The 7,801-nt window shown below is 45.4% G+C and overlaps 1 non-coding gene across 1 annotated transcript; it reads right to left on the bottom strand.

Annotated features, from left to right (window-relative positions):
• Positions 1–6,982: 6,982 nt before the first annotated feature.
• trnae-uuc lies at positions 6,983–7,054 on the bottom strand. Its single transcript has one exon. It is a non-coding gene; the product is annotated as a tRNA-Glu (tRNA).
• Between the last annotated feature and the right edge of the window lie 747 nt (positions 7,055–7,801).

Here is a 7,801-nt window from a genome sequence, read left to right as displayed (position 1 = left end):
ACTTCTTGCGGTTGGCTATCTCTGGATCCGTCACTCTCTGAGCCCTTGAGCCTCCTGCGGGCTCTGCTGGCCTCTACAATGTGCCTTACAGTCAGGGCGTTGAGAGATAAAAAGAAGAACGGAAGAAAGGGGGTTGATACGTGGTCGAGCAGTCATAAGCTTGCCACGACGGGATGTGTAATAGCTGGACTTAATATCACAGAACAGGGAATCTCGTCCAATACGTACAAGGGCTGGTAGGTGAAGTAAAAAGGATGTTCTTGACGTAGCTCAAGGTAATGACCATTCCTATGACCAGCAATGCAGTTTTCTCGGTGCAGTATCGGGTCTTCAGTTTCTGACAGCAGATGGATACAAACGGTCGAAGGTGAAGGCCACGGTCAGCCAGAGAACCATCACGGGTCGCATAAACGAGCACGGTGCTGACAGCGCATCCGGGGGTGATCGATAGGACGCTGTACCTAAAGTAATGCCACCAATCCGGTTGAGGATAACAGCGGTGACCATGACAAGGAAATCAGTCACTGCTATCGCTACCAGGTAGTAGGTGATACAGCGAGAGAGTCCGCACCGTCCTCGGGATAGGATGATGATCGCCATCAAGTTGGCTGTAATAGAAAAGAGAATGGCGTCACTGAGCAGACTCCAAAAACCAGCGACTCCCTGATACATTCCGCTACCGAAACCCTCCTGACCTGTCCATTTCGCACCTCCAGATTTCAATTATTCCAAAACCATTACTACTTGATGCAAATCCAATGCTGGATTAAACGTTGTCAATTCATAAAATATCACAATCAATCTCTGCAACAAACTCCGCTCTCTGGCCACTGGGTCCATTCCCGTGGCTGGCCATCCTCTAAAGTTAGAGACCATTTACAATATTCAAGTTGTTTGACGGTGGGCTGAACTTCCAAACGCCCACATTCCCAAACCCGTCGGTCATAAGCACCGACACTGCATACTTCGACATTTCTCCACAGCCCATTTTATCGCCGGTCTGAAAGTCTGCCTTAGCTTAAGAGCTGCTCAAACCCTTATTTACCACTTTCATATGTCTACACTCCCAATTTGCATCGCCAGTGAACTCAACTGAAAGGGGCGGTACGGTAGCATAGTGGTTAGCACAGTTGTCACAGCTCCAGGGTCTCAGGTTCCATTCCCGGCTTGGATCACTGTCTGTGCAGAGTCTTCACATCCTCCACGTGTGTGCGTGGGTCTCCTCCAAGTGCTCCGGTTCCTCCTACATTCCAAAGATGTGGAGGTTAAGTGGATTGGCCATGCGAAATTGCCCTTACGTGTCCAGGAAGGTTGGGTGTGTTACTGGGTTAGGGGATACGGTGGAGGTGTGGACTTGGGTGGGGTGCTCTTTCCAAGGGCCAGTGCAGATTCGATGGGCCGAATGGCCTCCTTGTGCACTGTAAATGTTATGATTCAATGATCCAAAACTGTTTTTCCTAATGAATAACGCATACCACATCCCGTTCAGCCATTGAAAATGTACTGCCTTCGATCACAGCGCCAGGGCCTTGGGTTCAATTATGACCTTGGGTTACTGTCTGTGTGGAGATTTTTAACTTTCTCCCTGTATCTGGTCTGGTTCCTCTGGGTGCCTCTCACAGCCCAACATGTGCAGTTTAGCTGGATTGGCTATTCTAAATTGCCCCTCAGTGTCTAAAGCAGATGTGTAGGTTAGGTGAGGCTAAGGGGTTATTGGGAAAGCGCAGGGGACTGAGCCTGTGCGCAGTACTCTTTTCAGAGTTTGGTACATGTTCGAATCGCCTCCATTTGAACTGATTCTATGATTGCCTAACAAAGCCTCTTTTTCAGCATTCTCTGATTGTTTTACTTACCTCATGTGGCTTATTAGACTAATCCCTCCCCATTCCTGTGCCATCCTAATCATCCAAGGAGAGCCAATGGATGTTATCTATCTTGACTTCCAAAAGGTCTTTGACAAGGTGCCTCACTGGGAGACTGCTGAGTAAATAAGGGCCCATGGTATTCGAGGCAAGGTACTAACATGGATTGACGATTGGCTGTCAGACAGAAGGCAGAGAGTTGGGATAAAGGTTTCTTTTTCGGAATGGCAACCGGTGACAAGTGGTGTCCCGCAGGGTTCAGTGTTGGGGCCACAGCTGTTCTCTTTATATATTAACGATCTAGATGACGGATCTGGGGCATTCTGGCCAAGTTTGCCGATGATACAAAGATAGGTGGAGGGGCAGGTAGTATTGAGGAGGTGGGGAGGCTGCAGAAAGATTTAGACAGTTTAGGAGAATGGTCCAAGAAGTGGCTGATGAAATTCAACGTGGGCAAGTGCGAGGTCTTGCACTTTGGAAAAAAGAATAGAGGCATGGACTATTTTCTAAACGGTGACAAAATTTCATAATGCTAAGTGCAAAGGGACTTGGGAGTCCTAGTCCAGGATTCTCTAAAGGTAAACTTGCAGGTTGAGTCCGTAATTAAGAAAGCAAATGTAATGTTGTCATTTATCTCAAGAGGCTTGGAATATAAAAGCAGGGATGTACTTCTGAGGCTTTATAAAGCACTAGTTTAGGCCCCATTTAGAATACTGTGGAGCAATTTTGGGCCCCACACCTCAGGAAGGACATACTGGCACTGGAGCGGGTCCAGCGGAGATTCACACGGATGATCCCAGGAATGGTAGGCCTAACATACGATGAACGTCTGAGGATCGTGGGATTATATTCATGGAGTTTAGGAGGTTGAGGGGAGATCTAATAGAAACTTACAAGATAATGAATGGCTTGGATAGGATGGACGTAGGGAAGTTGTTTCCATTAGCAGGGGAGACTAGGACGCGGGGGCACAGCCTTAGAATAAAGGGAGTCACTTTAGAACAGAGATGAGGAGAAATTTCTTCAGCCAGAGAGTGGTAGGTCTGTGGAATTCATTGCCACAGAGGGCGGTGGAGGCCGGGACATTGAGTTTCTTTAAGACAGAAATTGATAAATTCTTGATTTCTCGAGGAATTAAGGGCTATGGGGAGAGAGGGGTAAATGGAGTTGAAATCAACCATGATTGATGGTGGAGTGGACTCGATGGGCCGAATGGCCTTACTTCCGCTCCTATGTCTTATGGTCTTATGGTCTTTTCCTGCAGCTCAATAACGATTTGTAGCAAATGTGTTGCACTGTTTTAACAATATAACGTCCGTACAATGCTAAACATTATAACTCATATTTCTGCAGTCTAATAAATAATTGTTCTATAAGTGTGAAGGGTAACTTTATTGACTATTTATTGTCCTGCTCTGTAATATAAAATAAGTGATGCACTCTATATATCGTAATGCAATAAACCTTTCAGCACGATCCTAAAGGGAAGAGTTAAGAAGATTCAGAAGAAAAATAAATATTGCAGTTGAGATTCCGCTCTTACCTGGGACACAATAATAGCGAGTGACGGGTAATAAATGGCATAAAATGGTCCATTCGCTGGTCCATGCATGTCTTTCAGGAACCAATTGAACTCTCATTTATACCAGTGACAGTCTCCAGAGGGGCAATTAAATTCCAACATGCCCGTTAGTTACAGATCGATGAATAAACAAATTAAGAGACGAGTCCATGCCTTTAATTTGTTCCCTGGGGTAAACTGCTGACTGCAACTTTTGCGGGTCCCTCCCAGCCCCAAGATAATCTCTGCGCCTCCCATCAATCAAAACACCTCGTGCTACTCTGAGCTGAAGTCTGATCTCTGATAAAAATCTGTCTCTTTCAATATCTGACATATTTGTGCTTTTAGTTGACGGATACGTTGACGTGGTTTGCGTATTGTAAGTGTTCTGGTGTTTAGTGCTGCATTGATACACAAATATTGAAATATATTTGCGAGGAAAGAACTTGAAATATTAATCGCAACATGGGCGTATGAGGTCGAGCCGATCGTAGGCAAATGCTGCACATGTGCACACAGCAGACCCCCTTGTTATCCTCGGAAACCATCCATTCTGAAAGTGCCTTCAAATGTTCCAGTATGAATTTACAGTTTCTAGTGAAGAAACAATTGATAGCTGGCTGGTGGAATATTAATTCCGATAACATTGGGGCGAGTAATTACCGAGACATGATCAGAGGCAATAACAAGAAGTGCAGTGAAATGGAGCACGATCCATAAAATCTGGAAATGAGCATTTTTCGGACAGTGGGCTGTGCAGGCAATATTACTGAATATATTTAAGAAGGAAATAGAACACTAAATGTGTCAAAGTGTGTGGAAAATGTGCTGGGGTATAGTTTTGATAGAGAACCCATTGTGATCACGTTGGATGGAGAAACTGGCTCGAAGGGCCGAATGGCCTTCTCCTACTACTATCTAAAATGTTTTCATATTTCGATGATGCATGGTGCTGTGTGGTATTACCTGAGATTGCACCTCGTAAACTACAGAGGCATTGTCTAGCTTAGTGTATCATTTCATTATAGTATGAAAACAAATTACTGCGGATGCTGCAATCTGAAACACAAGAGATAATGCTGGAAAATCTCAGCAGGTCTGGCAGCATCTATAGGGAGAGAAAAGTGCTAAAGTTTCGAGTCGAAAGACTCTTTGTCAAAGTAGTCATTGGACTCGAAACGTTAGCTCTTTTTTCTCCCTACAGATGATGTCAGACCTGCTGAGATTTTCCAGCATTTTCTCTTTTATTCATTATAGTAGGTGCAGTATCAGTTACTGCTGTAACACACCATGCCACTGCTCATAGAACATAGAACAGCACAGCACAGAACAGGCCCTTCGGCCCTCAATGTTGTGCCGAGCCATGATCACCCTACTCAAACCCACGTATCCACCCTATACCCGTAACCCAACAACCTCCCCCTTAACCCTACTTTTATTAGGACACTACGGGCCAATTTAGCATGGCCAATCCACCTAACCCGCACATCTTTGGACTGTGGAGGAAACCGGAGCACCCGGAGGAAACCCACGCACACAGGGGGAGGACGTGCAGACTCCACACAGACAGTGACCCAGCCGGGAATCGAACCTGGAGCTGTGAAGCATTTATGCTAACCACCATGCTACCCTGCTGCCCCTATCATATCGCACTTGATTTGGCCACTGTTTTTATACTACACTGTGTTATGTTGTTATTAATACTCCACGAGGGAGGCATGGTGGTGACAAGATCTAATGCAATATAAAAATACATATGGTCTTTATTTATAATTTTTCAGATCAAGTGGTAATTTAGCATGGCCAATTCACCTATCCTGCACATGTTTGCGTTGGGGTGAGGTCCACGCAGACACGCGGAGAATGTGCAAACTCTATACGGCAGTGGCCCCCAGCGGTTCGAACCCAGGTCCTCGGCGCCGTGAGGTAGCAATGCTAACCACTGCGCCAGCATGTCGCCCTCGTGGAGTATCAATAATAACTGTCCCACCAGGACACCAGGTCTCGTTGCACTTCCCAGTTTCCTAAACTGCCATCATTCAAAGACTACTCTGCCTTCTTCTCTTTGCCACCAAGGAGGGTAACCTCACATGTACAGTCGTTGAAGGTTGGCATGCAGGTACAGCAGGCGACGAGGAAAGCCTATGGTATTCTGGCCTTCAGATAGAGAAGGTTTGAGCATAGGAGGTGGGATTGCTTTCAACAGTTATATGGAGCCTTGGTGAGGCCGCACCTTGAGTATTGTGTGTAGTTTTAGTTTGAGGAAGGACATTCTTGCTTTTGAGCATGTCCAGCGAAAGTTCACCAGACTAATTTCCGGGATGGCAGAACTGACATATGAAGAAAGATTGGATCGACTGGGTTTGGACTCACTGGAGTTTAGAAGAAATGAAATGAAATGAAATGAAAATCGCTTATTGTCACAAGTAGACTTCAAATGAAGTTACTGTTGAAAAGCTCCTAGTCGCCACATTCCGGCGCCTGTTCAGAATGAGAGGGGATCTCATAGAAACATATACAACATATAGAATCCTGGATACATATACAATCCTGATGGGACTGCACGGGTTAGATGCGGGATGAATGTTCCCGATGTTGGGACTAGGGGTCACAGCCGATGAATAAAGAATGCGCCATTCAGGTCTGAGATGAGGCAAACTTCTTCTCTTACAGAGTTGTCGACGTATTGAAGTCTCTGCCACAGAAAGCAGTGAGGGCCAGTTTGTTCGATATATTCAAGAGGGAGCTGGAAGTGGCCCTTGCGACTAAAGGGAGCGAGGGGAATGGAAAGAAAGTCGTAGTGTGAGATGGGATTTGCATTATCAGCCATGAACATTTGAGTGGTGGTGCAGGCTCGAAGAATGGTCTGCTCCTGCACCAGTTTTCTGTGTTGATATATATGAGTAACCGAACAGAGGCAGATATGAAGTAGAAGAAATTTAAATACAGGATTGTGAGAAGATGGAACCTGTTGCCACATGGAGCTTGGAGCAGAGAGTATTGATACATTATGGGAAGACTTGGAAATACTGGAAAGAGAACAGACTAGACGGACACAGGGAGCTGGATGGAAATGGCCAATTAGATATCGGACGGGAGGGGACAGTCTGGTCTGGAGTACATGCGCAGACACAATTTAGTTGGGCCGAACGGTCTATTCCTCTCCCCCAATTTCTATACTATGTAAACCACAGATAATACTGCACAGAGAGAACCACGGAGAGAATCAGTCATGGGCGGAAAGAATTGAAAACGTCAGAAGTAAATATTATTTCATTCTGCAATTGAGGCTATGATTTTATTCAGAACACCATTAGTTTCCATGCCTGGGCTGTACCATTGGCTCCCTGGTTAAGGTGATAGATCCGAAAACTGACTCGAACCTCCAGGAAAGTTCTAATCCTGTACATTAATCGTAATTTACGATGAATGTCTGGAAATGAATTCTCGGTTAAATGGAATAAAACAAAATTCCAGATCTGATTCCTAACCTTGACCTCACACGAAATGCCGATGGAACACATCATTGTGACAGTTCGCATAGCAGCAACAAGAACAATTCCCTGACCGGGAATCGAACCCGGGCCACGGCGGTGAAAGCGCCGAATCCTAACCACTAGACCACCAGGGAAGCCGCTGAGGCAAGCTTCAGAAACACTGACCATGATCAATTCACTCATTCGCTCTATTCACTGGAACTGGCTTGTCCCAACAGGGTATGTTTGGTTAAACTTTTCTCAGGGTCATAAACAGCCAAATAGAGGACAAATACCAAATCAGCTTGGGAGGCAGAGTGGAAGACACAAGGCAATATGGCAAGGCTGGATTGCATTTGCTTTTATGCGAGGAGTCTTAACGACGAGGCAAATGAACTGAGGGCGCAGATTAACATAATCGAGAAAATATCCTGGGACCTCTCTGTGGAAACCTCCACTGAGAGATGTGTGACCGTAATCGCAAATACGCGAATGTCCAATCAGTATAATGTTTCAATTACAATAGCAACCGAAGGAAATCTCCCGCTCAGAGCGAATAGCTCCGTGTTAACAGGCCACCCACATGGCAATGATATTAATGTTCTTCGTGAGCCGTCTTAAAATTAAACAACATGCACAATGACCGAGTGGAGCAGATCAGATAAAACCGCTGATTCTCCCTCACTGATTCTCCCTCACACCAGAGACTGTGTTCACTTACTGACTGTCTTCATCCTCAGAGATTTAATATTGTTGGTCAAAAAGATTCGGGTGATCACGGAAACTCATTCAAATCTTATCTGAGGAAATCACAGGCAGATTTGAGATTGTTTCATTGGACGGGGAGATTGGGATCAGAAAATGTGTCCAATGTCCAAAGATGTGCAGGTTAGGTGGATTGG

The sequence above is a fragment of the Scyliorhinus canicula genome, unplaced genomic scaffold (genome assembly GCF_902713615.1).
Source record: "Scyliorhinus canicula unplaced genomic scaffold, sScyCan1.1, whole genome shotgun sequence".
NCBI classification, from domain to species: Eukaryota; Metazoa; Chordata; class Chondrichthyes; order Carcharhiniformes; family Scyliorhinidae; genus Scyliorhinus; species Scyliorhinus canicula.
Note: the sequence above shows the minus strand (reverse complement) of the source record. Positions and strands in the feature narration are given on the sequence as shown.